A 17156-nucleotide genomic window follows, 5' to 3' on the forward strand; every position below is an offset into this window, starting at 1 on the left:
AGATGAGGGAACCTGGGCAAAGGAGACAGGAATAGGCACCAGCTCACAAGGCAGTACACACCTTAAAATGATGGGGAAAGAAAGGAAGCTCACTGGAGTGCCTTAGACTTCAGAGAAGTTATACATTTAGAACAAGAGGAACTGGGAGTCCTCAAGCCAAGGTCAACTGAAGGAGGAGTCTTGAATCTTTTAGAAACTCTTATACTTTACTCTGCCTGCCTCACAGCGGTACTGCATGAGAGCAGCCTTGTGAAAGGGTGGTCTCTGCGTGAAGGTGAGGATAAACTCAAAGTACAGCAGCTGCGATGGTCAGGCAACCAGAGCAAACATAGCTAGAGATCTGAGATGGGCTGGCTATTGGGAAAATGGATTTTCGTGGCCTCCATGATTATTATATACCCAGTGCTATGCTCAATATTTACTGGAAAAAGGCCAAATGACTGGGATAAGAAGGCTGAAAGATGCAAGTCATGTCCCAAACATGCTAACAAAGTAATGATATGATGGAAGGAACCATATTAAAACAAAATAATAAAGAAAATTAAAAAGTGAAAAATAGTAGTATTAGAATTTATACTGCAAGAAAAGAGACAGAAGTAATCATTTCAAATAGATAGGTCAGAAAGTTTCACATAGGAGTTGCCATTGGTGTTCATGAAAAATCATTCTTATAGGCAGATAGAGTCTGGAAAACCGTTCTAGGATGCAAAAACACATAGTTAAATGACTTCAGGATTGCCAGATTGAAGCATTGGAAAATAATAAAGCAAGCATTTAACTTAACTGATTTTTAGGTTAATATATTATTATTAGATGAAACTATATACTGGGGATGATTATCAAAGCTGCATGGGTATTTTACTTAAAAAGTGTGTGTATGTATATATGTATGTAAGTGGGTCTATACATACATATAACTATGTGTGTTTTGTCATTTTCTTTCTTGGTATAGTATGACATGATCAGGCTTGAATAGAGATTCCTTAGGCCACAGTGTGGAAAATGGATTTGAGAAAGATGATAATAAAAGTAGGAAAGAGATTGAATAGAGAAAGCAGCTGGAACGGCATTTCTATACTTGAGATAAAAAGATGACGAACTAAGATTTTAACATTGGATGAATAAGGGAGGAAACAATTCAAGATAAATTTCAGGGGTAGGATCTACAGGTCCTGATGAGCAACTGGGGGGAAGGCAGGAACAAACCAAAGGATATAATTGTTATCACATATTGTTCCTTTATTTGTAAACCACCTGTGATCCTATCTACAACTTATCTCCTTGTGAATCAGCAGCAAACTCTCTGTGCACTCTGGACCCAATTCATAAGTACGGATATGTCTCTATTGTAAGTTTGTAAACCAGCATTCAATCTATGACCAGGTATTTAAGTGTGGTTCATGTTTTCCAGGCTCATAGAACTTGAACAGTTTTGTAAAAATGGGTACTATTGATTTCCTGGATTGTTATCATCTCTCTAACTTACTGCTCTCTCCTGAGACTTAATTCTCTTCTTTGACATCTATTTCTTAATTAAAAAAGCAAGTGAATGATAAGCAAATAAAAATGCTTGTGAGCGTTCACTCTCTGCGTTTGTCTATGTACAAATGATTGACATCTACCTCTTGAAAAACTAGCTCCATGGATCTAATCAGGATCTGTATCAGTGTTTGGACCACTGTCTCTTTAACTCAGCAATGTGGGAAGGACTACAAAGACATCTCGGAATAAAAGGGCAGAAAGCAAATCCAAACACCGCACACCATTTATTTATCTTACAAATATTGTAAGTCCCGCCAGGCAATATGACTACCTTACTTACTTACTCTTAGTCTGTGCTAGTAATCTTTGGATTCTATTAGTGTATAAAATAAAATTCTAAAAATGTAATGATAATAATGAGTAAATTATACCTTAAAATATTTTAATCTTCTCTTAGAATTGGGACATATTGCCCTCCATGAAGTAATTATGTATGCCTTAAAGGCTCTTGAAATCCTTTAATTAACTTCTATCCAACCCAAGATTTATCAGCATACCCCAGAAGTATTCAAACCCCATAGAAATTCAAGATTGATAGACAATTTCCAGGTCATTATAGGAAATTATGTTCTTAGCCTTGCCACAAACACTAAACAGATAAAAATACCCCTCTATGGGGTCTGTGTCATCATGTCATCTCACCATTACAAAAAGTAGATCTTACTTCCTTTCAAGTTTGCCATGTCAGAGATGTACTCAATTTTAACTAAGTTTTATTATCCCAAACAACAGATGCATAATGAGTGTCAACTCTGAGCTGGACACTATTCTATATGCCCAGGATACATTTCTATAAAAGACAGACAATGCACATTTCCTCGTGGAATTTGTAATCAACTGGATGGCACAAAGGGGGACCAACGTGAAAGTTGATCATTCAGACCCACCCAGAGACCTATAAGAAGAGAAGTCTGGCTATCAGCTTCCGAAAAACCACAGCCACTGCAATTCACGGGAGGGTCTCTTCTGGCACCAAAGGGGGTATCAAGAGGAGGAGAAAGCTCAACAGCAGCAGGTTTGCTGTTTGGGGAGGAGACATAATACATAAAGAAGATAATTATTGAGAAAAATAAGACTCAGATGAAACCATAAAACAATGTGATAAATGTGCTAAATACAAAGATTTGCTTCATAGATGTCTTCATAATGCCTTATAGACATATCTTTACAGACATATCAAACTTTTGACAAGACTAATTGATTATTTAAGTCAACAGCTATTTCTTCAACACCTCTTCTATTGCCCTACTCTAAGCAAAGAGAATGGAGAAATTGACCCTACCATCATGCAATCTGCATATTCTAGTGGAACTGTCGTTCTTTATCATAGGATTCAATACTACTTCTCATCATTAGGTCCTCAGTTCTTCCCCAAATAATGTGTCTATATCAGATCAATCAAGCTTTATAAATAAATTTGTCAGTGACAGCCTTCAAAGCAATAAGTGTGCTAGGATGCATCCTCAATTAATTTGAATATCAAACATTATTAAAATGCCAAAGTGGAATATTTCTATTTTGTAAGCTGCATATTTATATGCTAATTGTGGCCTCTTACTATTTGCAACACAAAAGACGCAGCCTAAGAAATTCTTTCTTCCAAATTACAGTTAGAATAGAGGAGATTATCATGTAGAAAATGTTTTAATTAGAGGGGAAAGTTGAACAAAATGTTAATAAAATCATCAGTCTGCTACTTTTTTAATATTGATTTCTTTAAGTAGTAAAGCTTAACTCAGAAAAGTGACACCATAAATATAAAAAATTGGATAGTACAGTACTCTAACTCTGGTATATACAGTGACTGAATTTCATAGAGAAGTTACACAGCAATATTGCAGAGGCACCTGTACTGAAAAATATGCTGTTGCTTATTTTTTTTAAGGAAAGTTAATCATCCTTTTGCTAGCAGAAATGGTACTTAAAATCCAAACAACGACATCAAAAATACATCATCTTCTTGTCACCTTCCTTAGGAAAACTGTATGCCATAGAATACAAAAAAAATATATAGAGAACACAGTGCCTCTGCCATGATTCCTGAATTCCCAGCAGACATATCGAAGTGTACTGATATAATAACTACCTAAACACAATGCCATCCAAAATACATTTATTAGTGTCAAATATAAACAAGAATATGGCAAGAATTATTGATAACCATACCTTGAGGAAATATCAGTAACTTATAAGCTTTTACAATTATTCAGAGCATAGTCAGTAGTGAACTCATTTTCTAGAACTTCCCATGGAACTCTAATTCACTGGTGTGTACACAAAATTAATTTTTATCTGAAATTTCTTTTTTTAAAAAAAAGATTGATTTCAATTACACCACTAAGTATTGTGTTATTATCATGACAAGAAATCACTTATTTTGTTTTTTTGTTTGTTTGTTTTGTCATTTTATTAGGGGCTCATACAAATTTTATCACAATCCATACATACATCAATTGTGGAAAGCACATTTGTACATATGTTGCCATCATCATTCTCAAAAAAACCGATTTCTACTTGAGCACTTGGTATCAGCTCCTCATTTTCCCCCTCCCTCCCCACTATCCCCTCCCCCCTAAACCCTTGATAATTTATAACAAGCCAGTCAGGGTGCCGTGTAGCAATGATGAAATCACTTCTTTAATAGCACTGGGCAGTGTTCTGTTGTACATAGGATTTCAATGAGTCAGAAGCAACTCCAGGGAACTGATGAAAATTTCATATTACCCTTTAGATATTTATTTAATTGATCTAAGTAAAAATAATGAGCCTGATGGAGTTGTGGATTACGCATTGGGCTACTAACTGTGAGATCAGTAGTTCAAACCCACCAGTGGCTACATGGGAGAAAGATGAGGCTGTTATTGTTCCCTTTCTAAACCTGTGTATTGTTTGGTTGAAAATTTAGTCTCAAGGGTGAGCTAAGTTCTAGATCTGGAGTCATTCTATCAATCTCTACCTGACCAATAACTTTGTCTCTTTTATGAAACCAATTCACAATAAAAGTCTCTCTCTCTCTCTCTCTCTCTCTCTCTCTCTCTCTCTCTCTCTCTCTCTCTCTCTCTCTCTCTCCCTCTCCCCTTCCCCCTCCACCTCCACCTCCACCTTCCTCTCCCCCTCTCCCTCTGCCTCTCCCTCTCCTGGTCCCTCTCCCTCTCCTCACGCCCCCACCAAGTGGTTAATTCATAAGATGTGTCTTATGTTGCAGCTTTCATAGAATGGAAGCCTAATTAAATACCATAACCCTGTATTATAAGTTCCAATAACATTTGTGTGTTTCCCAACTCACTATCCTGCCCTTTATTATGCAGTAAGATCCTGGGGTCTGATTACTAGTCTAACTCTAATCAAACTTTGCTTACAGGCATTCAAGATAGTACAAATGGTACGCTTCACTTTTCATATACTAGTTTGCTGGTCCTCTGGCTTGTACAGAAATTTAATTGTGTCACAGTCAAGAACTATGGATTGCCTGAAATCATATCATCATGTAAGCTGAAAAACTAGCCTGTTACAATTTCATGGATTTGGGAAGAAGACAAATATTTCTGGGGCAGAGACCATTGTTCAGATAACACAACAGTGAGCACGAGTTACATATTTGCAATCATTCCTTTGCCCCTACCCTTGGGGGGTGATAGAATAGACTAGGTGATGGGATAGGTTAAGGTTTCCACAGCTGAGGAACCCTTACTATAGGAAACCCCAAACCAATAAGGGGGATGCTGGAAAATCTTTCCAATATTTATCTTATCTTTATTATCCTGTTCATGAAGTAAATATGTTATCATCTATTGAGGGAGACGCTGTAACTTCCAAGGTTGCTTATTATACATATTTCCTTGAAAAGGTTATCTGGGAAGAGGTAGCAATGTCCCTTGCTCGGAACACTTGAAAAAACACAAGTGACTCATGAAGACATGTCTCCCATCATTTGGAGGTAAATTGTGCTAATTTATGCACACTCGGTCCATTTGAGGTCAGCAACTAGTCGTAAATTCCCTTGTTAAATGGGTTTCTTTACAACACTTTTTACGTGCCTCTCTCCTAATACTTGTTCTACTATAACTAACTGTGAATGTATTTGTTTTCCTCACTTGCTTGTAAAATTTTCAAAGATAAAAATGATATCTTGTTCTTTTTTGGTGGGCCCTATCATGTGGTAAATAACCAATTAATTTTGAATAGAGAAGGGAAGATATTCCTATTGTTACTGCACATTTGACCACTCTATATTTCTAGAAATACTCGAATTCTCTGGTTTCTAAAATAGAATTAATTAGATATATTTCCCCTACAATTCCAGCTCTTTATTACCAGTCTTCTCAGCATAATTCTTTCTTTGAAACTTCTTATATATCATTGTTCTCAGGGCTCTGGATCTAAGAAAATTTGAAGTCATCAAAAAAGAACTAGAACACATAAAGGTCAATACCCTAGCTGTTAGTCAGCTGAAATGGAATGGTACTTGCGATTTTAAAGCAACCCCCCCCCACCAGGGTTTATCATGCCACAAATGAGTGATTTAAGGGGATGGCATCACAAAGAAGATCTATCTTGAAGTACGATGCCATCTTTGATGGGACAATATCTACACACATACAAGAAAATTTCATCAAGACAAGTGTTATTCAAATTTATTCAACAAACACTAAAGCTAATGATGCAGAAATTTAATAATGTTACCAAAATCTTCAGTCTGAAATTTATCAAATATGTAATTAAGATGCAATGATAATTATATGTAATTGTATTGAAAGAGCTGGAAACAAAGAAATGGTAGTTGGAAAATATGGGCAGAAATGAAGTTGGAGATCATATGATCAAATTTAGCAGTATCAACGACTTCTTCATGGGAATACCTTATCTCAAGAACACAAAATGTACGTATATACTTGGATTTTTCCAGATGTAGAACACAGCAATGAAATTGATTACATTTGTGGGGAGAGATGATGGAGATGCTCAATATCAGCAGTTAAACCCAGCCAAGGGGCCAGCTGTGGAACAAACCATCAATTACCAATAGGCAAGTGCAGGTTGAAGCTGAAGAAAAATTAAAACATCTCCACGAATAGCCAAAAACACGATAATGAGTTTATCCCACCTGAATTTTGAGAACTTCAGAATGGATTTAATGCACTGAACACCAATGACAAAAGACCTGATATAATAAAAAACCTCAGTCATGAAAACAAAATGTCATTTAAAAGACAATAAAGAAAGAAAAAATCAAAGTGGATGTCACAAGAGAACCTAGGAAGACAAATCCATGGGAAAGAAGCTCAGCAAGGAGTCTAAAGAACAAAACTGCAAAATTAGACAACTCAACCTGATAGACCTATTCAGAGCTCTCCACCCAAATTTAAAGAAAAAAATTCACACCCTGTTCAAGTTCACATGGCATGTATTCAAAAATATACCACATGCCAGGGGACAAGTAAATTCAAGTATTTAGAGGTCATTCAGACTTCCTTCTGGGGGCCACTATGCCATAAAGCTGGGAATTAAAAAAAATAAATAAAGAAAAGGGGGTTTGTTTTGTTTTTAAAGGGCAAATATTTGGAGGATGACAATTTTTTTCTTTAAAACAAAGTGGGTGCTATCCAAATTTGAGACAAAATTAGGAAGTTTCTAAAAACTAACGAGAATGAGACTACAGCATACCAAACATATGGGATACAGCAAAAGCAGTTATCAGAGGAGGTTTGATAGTGATAAATGTGCATATGAAGAAGGAAGAGAGACTTATGCTCGATACTCTATCACAAAACCTCCAGCAGTTGTAACAGAGCCAACGGAATAATCCCACTAATAGCAAACGAAAAGAAATAAGAATCAGGGCCTAGATAAACAAATGGGAAAACCAGAATTCAATGCAAAATATCAACATAGTATAAAGCTGGTTCTTTGAAAGGATTAACAGAATTGACAAACCTTTGGCAAAACTGACCAAAGATAGAAAGGAGCAGAAATCAATATGTAGGATGAGGGATGAAACGGGAAATTATAATGGACCCTAATGAAATTACAATATTAATTACACAGTACTAGGAAATGTCTGTACTCCAATGAATGCAACACCTTTGAAGACATGGAAAAATATTTGGAAAAACCATCCCTCCCCATATAATCATCCCATATAGATGTCAAGGACCTGGACAGACCCATAGCAAAAGAAGAAATAGATAAGGTTATCAAGGAAATATCAAGAAAAAAAATCCCAACCCAGATGTCTTCACAGGAGAATTCTACCAAGCATTCAGGGAAAAACTGACACCAATTTTACACAAACACTTCCAGACACAAAAAAGGATGGTGAACTACCAAATACATTCTCTGAAGCTAGTATAACACTGAAAGCAAAACTGGGCAAAGATCCTACAAAAGTAGAGAACTACAGGTTAATATTTCTAAAGAACATCAATACAAAAACACTTAACAAAGTTTTGGCCAATAGATTACAAAGCTATATAAAACTAATAATTCATCATGACAGATGGTTCATTCCAGGGATGCATGAATGGTTCCACATCTGGATATCCATCAACATTATCCATCACATTGACAAAAAGAAGAAGAACCACTGGATAATATCAATGGACACAAAGAAATCATTTGACAACCTTCAACAACCCTTCCTAAATAAGACACTCAAGTTGATATGATTGGAAGGAAATTACCTCAAAATAATACAAGTTATATGTGAAAAAACAAGCGCCAGCATTACAATTAATAGAGAAAAGACCAAAACAATACCAGACATGGGGACATGGGGACCAGATAAGGATGCCTCTTGTGCCAACTGTAATTCAACATCGTCCTGGAGGTCCTAGATAATAACAGAAGGCAACAAAAGGACACCAAAGGCATTAGACTGGGGAAAGAACAAGTGAAACTATCGTATTTGCAGATATGATTCTATATATTGAGAACCCAAAAAGCTCCACAATAGTATTTCTAGAAGCAATAGCGGAATATGGTAGAGTGGCAGGTTACAAGATCAACAAGCAGAAGTCACTCAGATTGCCTTGGGTAAATCTGCTGAAAAAGTCCTCTTTAAGTTGTTGAACAGTGAGGGTGTTTACTTTGAGGAATAGGTGTGGCTGACCCAAGCCATGGAAGTTTCATTCACATCATATGCATGTGAAAGTTGGACAAAGAATAGGATGACCACAGCAAAAAATAAAGATGCACTTGAACTATAGTGTTGACAAAGAATATTGAAAGTCCATGGACTACCAGAGGAAAACAGGCATCTGTCTTGGAGGAAGAACAGTCAGAATGTCCCTCAGAATTCTTAGAAGCCAGAATGGTAAAACTTATCTCACATATTTTGGGCATGTTGTCATGCCTGGTGATGTAGAGAAGCAGGTAAAAGGAGGGATACCCGTGACAAGATGGATTGACACAGGGCAACATCCAGGGGCTCAATTTATAAACATGTTCAGGATGCTGCGGGATGGGGCAGTATTTTGTTTTGATGTACATAGTGCTGCTTTGCATCAGAACTACTTAATGGCACCAAACAGCAACAGCAAGATTCTGCCTCTTTCCTCTACTCCTCTCAATGGCCAGTTTCTGTAGGCAGCCTCTTCTCTGTCATGCCATTTATTATTATGTCTGTTATGATAACTTTCATTTTAGTCTCCTTTATTGCTTATTAATTCCCTCATTTTGCCTGAAACTCAGTGGAGCATATTCCCACTTGTCTACTTTTGGCAAGTTCTGAAATATTTGCCAGATTCTTTCACAGATATTCCAGACTTAAAAAGGTCATGAATGATTATAGCCATGGCCCAAACCTATTTCTCTTCAAGTCGTCTTAATCTAGATAGTTCCACCATTCAATCAGGTTCTCACACCGAGACTCTGGAATCTACTTCTTACCATTTAATGACGTTTTGCGTATTCTACCTCAGAAATAAATATCAGTTTGCCTACTTCTCTCCATTATTACTCTCTTCTGGACCAGCATACCATCATTTCCTACATAGATGATATAACAATCCACTAATTTGTCTCCTTGTTCAACTTTTGACTCTGTAAAAGCCATTTAACAATAGTGAAGCTCAGTCATTTTGATAGTTCAAATATCCATCTTACCAAGTAACGTCCCTGCTTAATCCCCTTTAGTGTCTTTTCATAGTTCTTAAATTAAGTTACAAAAAAATTCAAAGCTATACCTGATCTGAAAAGAACTCTCAACATTTTAAAATTATTTTTCTCTTCATTAAGATTTAAACTTCATGAAGGCAGAGTTCTTTACTCTCTTTTATCCATTAATAAATACCCATTGCTCTGAACCTGGTCAATAAATACAAGCTGAATAAATGAATTGATTCCTCCCCCCCCATTTTTTTCTTGTGAAATTAAACCGTATGAAATCACCACATTTGGAATCCAAATTTAAGGGAAATTTCATATGATCTAATTTAATCTGTTCCATCTAGCTTTAGATAGAGACCAACTTTGGTTCCTGCAAAGGCCTACCCTGGTTTCTAGCAAATCTTCCCACAGCAAGCAAATCCCTTTTGTCCTCACAACCATCATGTGCCTTTTCTTGGTTAAATATTACTCATTCTTCAGGTCTCACCTAAGTTGAAACCTCTCCATGCTTTTGATGATTTCATGTCACCTTCATATGTATGTAGGTTTCATCATTATATCTCTGTATCCAAGTCAGTTCACCTCTTTATAGGCTTATTTTCTTCCTAATTTAGAGTGAGTGCAACAAAGATAGCAATAACAGCAGCAACCTAATTGCAACAATACTATGCTTGGGCCACTCAGGCAATTGTTGAAAATATATGTCAAAATTTAAAGGATGTTACCATAACAGTATGTGACACATAAGAAAGAGCATACTTGCAGTAAAAGAAGGCACACCTATTTCTAGCATTCAATTCAGAAAAATGCGTAAGATTCCCCTGATGTTCTGGTGGTAAATAATAAAAAGGTCAGCTCAAGGTTCCTCTAGAGCACATAGATTTTTTTCATAGATTTTTGTTCTGGAGAGTTCTAAAGCCCCATCCTGCCTTTTTTTCTAATAAGAGAAAGTCAATCAAACATAAAAATATTGGTAGTTTTCAGACTACTTTTTCTCTGCTGAGTTTATTAGGTAATGCCAATAGGTTTGTAATTTTTTTTTTAGGAGAAAGTCCAATCATCGAATATCTGCAGCACTTTTCAGTATATTTGACATGGATTTCAAATTGCTCAATTTATCCTATGTACAGAAACCCATCTGGAATCATTCAGTCTCTTTAAGGATATTTGTGTATTTATCAACTTCTAAATTGAAAAGTCTACTTCCCATTCAAACCTATGTTCATTCTCAGGAGGTTTGGGTTTCCAAAAGTGTGTGTGTGTGTGTGTGTGTGTGTGTGTGTGTGTGTGTAGTATTTGGAAACCATGCCTCCTGCCTTTGATTGAATCGTGTTCTCCAAGAGTATGTGTCAACTTGGCAGGACCATGGTTCCAAGTGGTTGGGCAGTTATGTAATGTTAATTCCCCCATGGTGTGATCTGAGGTGATAAACAAATAAGCTTAAAGATGGGATGTCACATCCTCACAGCCCTAAGAGGAGTTGCCCTAGAATGAGTCCTGCAAGAAGTGTTACCTTTCAAGAGATAAAAGGAGAAAGGAGTGAGCAGAGAGCGGCACCAACTGCCAACAAGAAACAAGAGCCAAGAATGAAGTTCATCTTTGGACCCAGGGCCCCTGTATTGGAAAACTCCTAGAACTAAGAGAAAACTGATGCCAAGGCACATGGAGATCTCTAAAGCATGCCTGCCTGCAGGTGACAAGTCTCTTTCCCCAGAGTCAAACGTGAGGGCAAGTCTTCACCTAGAGCTGGCATTCTGAATGCATCTAATCATGATGTGGCACAAGATCCCTTTAAGAGAGTATTCTGACCTGTATGAATGATATCATTAATTTATATCTATATGTTCCATATTTATATCTATCAAATATATAATATTTAATATATATTATAGATAGAAAGTTGTCCTTCCTGTATCCCTTCCTTTGTTCTTTATTATTTCCACAAACCTTCATAAAACCTTCTTCGAACACTTATTAGAAGTCAGATAGTCATTCTGCACCTTGGACATTGGAACCGAGTCAGCACATTCATGGTGGTATGATTAGGTACTTAACTGGACAGCCAAAGTTTCTGCATGCTGTCAAGAGTTTCAGTAGAGAGCTAAGTTAGCATGTATGTGCCATGGTACATTCCTGGGTTAAGTAGGCCCTGTCACTCCTGTCTTGACTTGAGCCAGCCAACTATCTGGAGCCCTCAGGTGAAAAGTGTATGTTTCTCGTTATCTGGAAATCGTGTCACTGCTGAAGTTAATTACTTAAACAGCACGGCACAGAATCCATGTAGTTGTGTCATGATTTTCTTCCAAACCAGAATAATATAATTGTAACACATAAAAATAAGTCTTTGCATTTAGTATAATGAGCTTGTTTCTCACTTTTGCTCCTGACACAAAAAACTAACACCAGGGTCGATATAATGTTTCTATGGTAATTATCATGCCACTTCTCCTCTCTCCCCATCTTCTCCCCATGCTACATTTTAATGGGGTTCTGCTCAAGTCAACTCAATTTCTCAGCAGGCAAGAGGCATGAAACAGGGCTGATTTGCTCTGGATATACTAGCAAGTAAACTGGAAAACTCAATTTTCAAGTTAGGGTTTCTATCAGATACACATGAGGAGAACAATAACTGATTTTTGGGGGCATACCATTTTTTTACAGATATTTCATCTGATGTAAATGCAACATGAAAATCCTAAGCATTAAAGATGGTGCACATAGATGTTTTCTTGTTTCGTCATTACAGGAATTTGAGAGCTTTCATCTATAATACCATTTTTTTAAAAGGCCCTTGGGTATTACAAAAAAAAGGTGTTTGAGCTTTCGAATTAATTTGAAAGTGGGTGGTTTAAACTCACCCAGCGACACCGTGGAAGAAAGGCTTGCAGTGTGCCTCTATAAACATTGTATGCAAGGTAGCCCTGTGGAGCACAGCTCTGCACATGTAATCACCATTAGTCCAATTGGATTCAATTCCAACAGTTTTGCTGTGATTTCTGTATGTGTGTGCGCGCGCAAATGAATAGATAGTTATGAAATGCAATGAGACCCTCCAGTGCTGTGGTTTATAAACTGGTGAGTGGATATCCTGGTTTAGACATCCATGCAGACACATGAAAGAGTACTTTGATGGGATTGTTTCTTACAGAATCAATTTTCACAACTCCTGTTTCAATATGTCATCATCCTAAAATTGATCTGTCTAGAATCACTGTGACTCTAGATTTCAAGTGGATTCTTCTTGCTCACTGCGTCTCTCACAATGACCATTCACTGTCCAGATGAAAGAAAGGCAATGTTCGCTTTCTTCCCGAACATCACACAAGGGACACCGCCTTGGAGCAAAACAACCTCTGCGGCACCAACACAGATTCAATGACAAACACTTTCCCAGTTAGACAGTTAGACTGACAAGGATTTATGCATTCTCTGGGATTCATGTATTTTCAATTCTCTCCTTTAGAAGGACCTCTTCAAGTTATTATTGCCATAAAAATCTGAGGGGTTATAAAAATGAGAAATATTATTATTATGGGACTCCTTTCCTATCTTCCTATCTTTCCTATCTTCTAATCCACAGAATAAGCTTTAAGGCCTCTCATGTTTGTAAGCAAAGTACAAGCAAAGATAACTAGACAGCGAGTACTCAGGTTTGTGGCAGTGAAACAGTATGAGCAGAAATAGCGAGTGTGATGGCTGTGGTAGTTACATAATTTCATGTCCCCTTGAGGATATTAAGAGTGAAGGAGTGGAGTCGAGCCTGTCAATCAAGTCAAAGCCTGATGCCTCCTTGTGGGCTTGGCGTTCTCATGAGGATTCTCAGTACTTTCTCCCTGGAGGAAGGACACACTCTCTGCGACACATTCCTGTTAATAAGCCATGTTGATGGCAGCCAGAGCTCTGGAGATGCATCCACAAAACTTTCCACACACTAGCCTGTGATCTTCCTGCATTCAGCATCATTGCAGATGCTGCATGAGTCTGCGAGAAATTTATGGACTAGTATGGGATGCATGGGATAATACTGGGCATATGAACTTGATATGGACTCAACTGAGATTTTTTCTCAATATACAATTGCTCTTTGATATAAAGCACTTTCCTATTCCTATGTGAGTGTGTCTACATTTGTTTCTCTAGTCAAACTGGACAAACTCGGTGGCCAAATATGAAAAACATATAAAATGTCTGAATTGTACATACAGAAACTGATAAATGGGTATATGTTGTGCTGTGTACATTGCCACTAGAATTACAATTACAACACACATTGCATTCTGTATTTGTCCTTGGACACATTACAGATCCCTGATGGGGATCTTAACCTTGGGCTCTTAACTACAGAGCCGGAAGTTCAAATCCACGAGTATTGCTTTTGGACAAAGATAAGCCTGTGTCTGCTCCCATAAAAAATTGTATTTTGAGAAATCCTAAATAGCAGGGTTTGGTTGGTGTTGTGTTGTTGTTTTAAAGCTTGTTGTCACTTAACATACATAATCACACATCTGATTCCAAAATCTGGATATATGCTGGTGCCACACAATTCTAGGAGCCAGTTATTGGCGGAAAGAGGAGACTAGGGAGGGGGTCGGAATATGTTCCTTTTTACCAAGCCTCAGCACACCAACAGAATAAACCAAGGGGATTTGGGGGGTAGAACCTTAGCCCAGAGATAGTTCTTCTAGGAATAGCTGTGGGGATAAGGGCTAAATGAAGTTTACCTGTGCCTAGTGACTGGACGATCCCGGTTCAAGGAACATAACTGCCTATTCAGCAAGGAGATGCAGAATGCCATGTAGGAACAGAATACGACCAGGGAGCAAGTCAGCAGGATGAGAACCCAGAGACCCAGTCATCCCAGAGCTTCACTCTTGAGCTCCTCTTCCTCTAATGTTTACCGATGGGAAAAGGGCCAGGAACAACGCACCCATTATTTATTGTCCCCCATGATAATGGTGCATCTGCTCCTTTCTCAAAGGTAGGAAGGACTGTCCTCTGGAAGTTTGATTGGGATACCTTACTGCAGTCACCCTGCAGCCCTGATCTTGCCCCTTTAAACTTCTTTCTGTTGCTTAACCAAATGATCATTGTAAAGGACCCCGATTTGGTCCCTTGGGTATTCCCAAGCTACCATTTAGATGTGGTTTGAATTGAAGAGCACTTAATTCTCTGAGGAAAGGTTCTAGATATGGAAACACTGCCTTCAGAAGGGTATAGACCAGAGGTGATTAACCTTTCATTTTGACTGTCAAGGGCCATTTGGATATTTATAACATCATTCTCAGGCCCTACTGGTCATTTAATTAATTCATCCCGGTAGCACAATGGTTACATTGGGCTGTGCTCTGGTAAAATCCGCAGTTCAAAACCACCAGTCCCTCCATGGGAGACAGATGGGGCTTTCTACTCCTGAATAGAGTTATACTCTCAGAAAATCACAGAGTCATTTCTATCTTGTCCTGTAGGGGTCGCTATGATTTGACTTTGACTCAATGGCAGTGAGTTTGGTATTTTTTTGTGTGTGTAAGTCCTGGTGGCATAGTAGTCACATTGGGCTGATAAATGTAAAGTCAGCAGTTCGAAACCATTAAGAGAAATATGGGGTTTTCTACTCCCATAAAGAGTTAGTCTTGGAAAGTTAGGGGCAGTTTTACCCTGTGTTATAGGGTCACTATTAATCACCATCGACTCAGTGGCAATTACTTTTTTGTTTTGTTTTGTTTTGTTTCAATGTGATGGCTGGAACCGCTTTTCCTTGTTGAGGTCTGTGAGGGTAGGTGGCATTGATGATTTTCCAGGCCTTCTATTACCCCAGCATATGCCCAGTCCCTGCTGGGAAATAAAAGCTAACCATTGTGATAATCTTATTTAATGAATGATGCTATGAACTTGTTGCAATACTTTTTGACCCAGCTTTGAATATATAACCATATTAGTATATATGAGAATACAAGATACATTTGTAAAAATTATGCTGTTTTAATATTCAAAATTCCCTGTTTGTAGCATCATCTCAAATACAATTTGTAACCATTTAAATGTATCTTGGAGCTTCAAAATGTTCATAGGAAAAATCCCATTATCATTTACTTCCATTTTTCTATGGCAAAATGGAGCTTTTTGAAGCCCCTATTATATTGAAATCTTTGAGCTTTCAGCTTAAAAGTCTGTGAAGAAATCAGTATATTAAAATTGTTTTATAGTCTATGAAAGAAAAACATGAACGCTGTTCTAATACAGTAATTATTAAACAATTTTCACAGCAGATAGCTTCTTTCAAATAAAATCTTAACAAGATACTATACTATATAAGAGGAGTACCCCCCTAAAAGCGGGATTTTTTTTTCAAAGCTCTGTATTTTAAGATATTTTTTTCAAAACAATCTTTCACTTTCAAAGTAATCTCCATTATCCTTACTGCATCTGTCAAACCTGTGATTCCATTCTTAGAAACATGTTTCCAACTCATCTGTTTGGATGGCTAACAGTACCTCCTTCGTTTTTTTTTTCTATAACCTCGTCTACATCCTCAAATCTGTCTTTTCATGTCCCTCTGCATTTGAGGAAACAAAAAAGAAGTCGCATGGAGTGAGTTGAAGTGAGGGAGATGTGTGGAGCATGAGAGGCATGCTGTTTTGGGACAAAAACTGGCACGCTGTGATGGTTGTGTGAGCAGGTGCATTGTTGTGGTGGCAAAACCAGTTCTCAGTCTGCCATAAGTCAGGACTTTTTGTTGCACACTGTTATGCAATCTTTTCAAAACATCTAAATAGAAAGTTTGATTACCACTCTGACCTGGTGGAATGAATTCTAAATGCACTGCAAGTCGTAAGAATGAGATTTGTCATCAATAGACATTCCACCTTTTTTGAAACAAGGAAACTATTCAGACACTTGAGATTTTCCCATAATGCTATCATTATAAGCTGGGGTCAACATCACAATAGTTTCTGCTGCATTTTTCTGGATTGGGGAACAATTTCGCAGCCATATCCTTCTCTTAAATTGGCCATCACAAAAAAAACAAGATTTAAGAGAAACTGCTTTTATGTAAAAATTCACTGTCACTTGACAGAACCTTCCCAGCAAGGCCACTGGGTGCAGTATCTCAGAGCGACGTGCTGAATGCTCACCTAGCAAGACAAAAAATGTGTAATATGTGAGCTCAGTTCTGTCCAGCGCAACTCCAGGGTTTTGTTTTTGGTACCCTCTCACATGTATGCTGACAAGTAAAGGTGAAATAGATTACATTAAAGATTTTAATTTTAAGACTTTTTAGGAAACAAAGTTTTCATGCTATTAAATCTGAGACATAGTATAAAGTAGAAAATGAATAAGTAAATTAAGATAACAGTATCTTCATTTTCAGGGATTTGTAACATAAACCCCTGACTTCTTCTTTTATTGGCCCTAGAAGCCGAAGGAATGATAAATGTGGCCATAATGTCTTCAGGTTGACATTGGTGATGTCAACCAATTACTGACCAATAAAACTATCATTTGTTGAT

This window comes from Tenrec ecaudatus, chromosome X (genome assembly GCF_050624435.1).
Source record: "Tenrec ecaudatus isolate mTenEca1 chromosome X, mTenEca1.hap1, whole genome shotgun sequence".
NCBI classification, from domain to species: Eukaryota; Metazoa; Chordata; class Mammalia; order Afrosoricida; family Tenrecidae; genus Tenrec; species Tenrec ecaudatus.